Below are 2,851 nucleotides of genomic sequence, written 5' to 3' on the forward strand. Positions count from 1 at the left end.
AGCTCAGAGAGGAAAAGCAGAAGGCCGGGACTTGAACCCAGGCTGCTGCTGCGGCCGGGACTCTGCGTCTGTGTACCGGTACATGTGACACTGAGCACTGTGCTATCAAAACACAGCCATGTGTGATGCAGCTCCGGCTCGTGCTCACGGTTTGTTTACTGTCCCTGAGCAGGGACACATGAAAGTGGGCTGACTGGGCCTGTAGCCGTGACCCTGGCGACTCCATCCCAGTTCATAATCAGCGTGTGTGTGCATGCGTGCAGGGTTTTTTTTTTTTTCCCCCCTCTCCAGCACACACAAGCTAGCACAAAGCTCGGGCCGGTCTCTCTGGGCTCAGAATGGGAGTCACGGGACGGCGCTTTGATGGAGGCCGCAGCACGGCTGCTCGCAGACCACTCAGATCCAAGACAGTGTTCTCTGTGTGAGTAATGATTGACAGCATGCTGGATTACTCACAGAGGCATTAGTCATGGTGAATTTGTTGCATGTTCTTGTCCTCTATTCTGCGAGTGTGAATAGGTCTGTCTGTCCGTCGCAGGTTTGTGGAACTGGTTGTGCGCTTGGCGGCAAAAACCTGCTGATCTTTAGAAAGCTTGGCACAGAACCCGTCCTGGATGTTCTCAAGCTCGAAAAACTTAAGAGCACGCCGAGCGATTTCGTCCTCGACACAGGAAAAATCTGGTCAGCAGCGACAGTATTTGGAAATCACTGAACTCGCTTGTGTTTGGTGCAGCTCTCAGTACAAAGTGTTCATACTAGCAAAAGCAAACACGTTTCTGCCGGGAGGAAAAGCTTACACAATGAAGCGCTGCAGCCACACGCAATACTGTACAAGCATTCTGGGGCGCCATCAGGGGGTCCAACCTTTTTTCTAAACAGTGTGAGGGCAGAGCCGCTCCGCCATTGGACAATCCGGAGCTGCGGCGAGCCAGTCAGCTCTGCGTTGTCCTCTCATCCCACAACTATCCAAACACCGACTCTGATATGTTTTGTTTATCGGGCCACCTGGACCTGCATCTGGTCAGCCAGGGAAGTGGGCCCGTCAATAGCAAATGCCAGATGGACGCGCATTAATAACCACGTCTTATGTGTCAAATCACAAGTGGCAAACGCCAACATTAGAGGCGGCTTTGAAGTCTCCGGAGCCGTGTTGTGCTGATGAGAGTGAATGAAATGCTGATCGGAGTGATGGGAAGCTCAGAAAAGAAAAATTAATTACTGAGCACTCCTGTTCCAGGTCAGTACTTCACAGTGCTCCCCTTCCTGTGCTAATAGACACATTATATAATAGCCTCTGAGAGGGAGGTTTGACATAATGTCTAAAATTAAAAGTGATGTGGAGACACAATTAAGAGGCATTGATATGAAGAAAGATGCACCACAGCAACCAAACCCTGCACTTGAACCAGTGTGGACGCATACAGAGAACGTTACATAACCCATGTCTTTATTCTGATGTGCCTGATAAGAGATGTCTTTGGCCAGAAACAAAGCATTTTTTTTAGCGAGTATTGCCTAAGACCATGTTACATGTAAAGACTGAAAAATTAGATTCCAGGGGATAAATATTCCCCCCTCTGGTTGCAGAAAGTTCAACAGGGGAGCAGGGTGTGGGGCAGCTGCACAGAGCCTCGAGAACTGGACACTATGTGAAACAAAGATTCATCAAAACAGATAATACATTAAACCCGCTCACAGCGGCAAACTTATTGGGAATTTTAGTGTTGCAAAGTCCGTTATTTCGTAATTGTTTTATAAATAACTTCTTCTTGGAACCATGTTATGTTAGACTTGTGCTGGAGAGTAGAAGTCGTTTTGCCTGATAAGCGGTGTCTCTAGTGGGAAGATGTACCAACAAGAACAAATGTGCTCTTTTCTTTTGTTTTGTCCTTTCTCAAAGCTCAAAAGGTCTCAAATTTCCAAAACAACTGTCATTTTTACCTCAAATGCATTCTTGATGATGCATCCTCAGGTTAAGTAAATATGTGTGCAACATGTAAAGTGTTTATGTACAATATGATTTCTGGGCTTTGAAATTAAAAGTTTAACAGCTTCCAAAGTTTCTGCTGATGCAACAGATCACTCTAAAATTGTAACTTGAGTTCAAACATTTACCCCCAGTCCCTCCTGCAGCACAAAAAGGAAAATAGAACCGACATAATGCTTGTATTATCCTTTAACCCAGATTCTTGCAGGTTTCATGCTCCAGCAGGCAACAGCCTGGTAACTGCTGTCATATGGAGCGGATGATGGGATGAATGTTCGCTGTTGTGCTCACTACTACCTGCCTCTAAGTGGGTGACTCCATCACCTCTCGCATCTGCCAACTCATTAATACAGTCACTGGGAGGACAAAGCGTTCGCATTCTGCACCGCGCAGGCCCACGTGTACTCGCACACAACCAACCGAGCAAGTGGCAGGCAGGCAGGCGCTCCGTTTAGTGTTAGACATGCAATTTTGTCATTCAGTAATCCTTGCTTATCAAACATCACTCAGCTTTCTGCCAAAGACCGCCGAGCGAAAAACACACGTCGCTCTCAGCTTGTGTCCAGCCACGGACGAGCAGTACTGGGGGAAAAAAAAAGAAAGAAAGAAGAGCCAGTCTATTTAAAGGAGTTAAGAACGCCGCCCAGATGCTGAACTTTGTGGTATCCCATTTATTCCCAGTACTCAGTGTCCTGGCCAACGATATCCAAGTAACATCCGGTGAGCTGGGGAAATCCTGGGACTCGGAGCTGGCAGCGCCTGCCAAGATCAGGCTTGCTGCCACGAACCTTGATGTCAGATACCAGAAATGAAATGCTGCCTCTCAGAACAGACCACAACAGCAGGCAGAATCAATATTCACTT

This window comes from Cololabis saira, chromosome 4 (assembly GCF_033807715.1).
Source record: "Cololabis saira isolate AMF1-May2022 chromosome 4, fColSai1.1, whole genome shotgun sequence".
Lineage (NCBI taxonomy): Eukaryota > Metazoa > Chordata > Actinopteri > Beloniformes > Belonidae > Cololabis > Cololabis saira.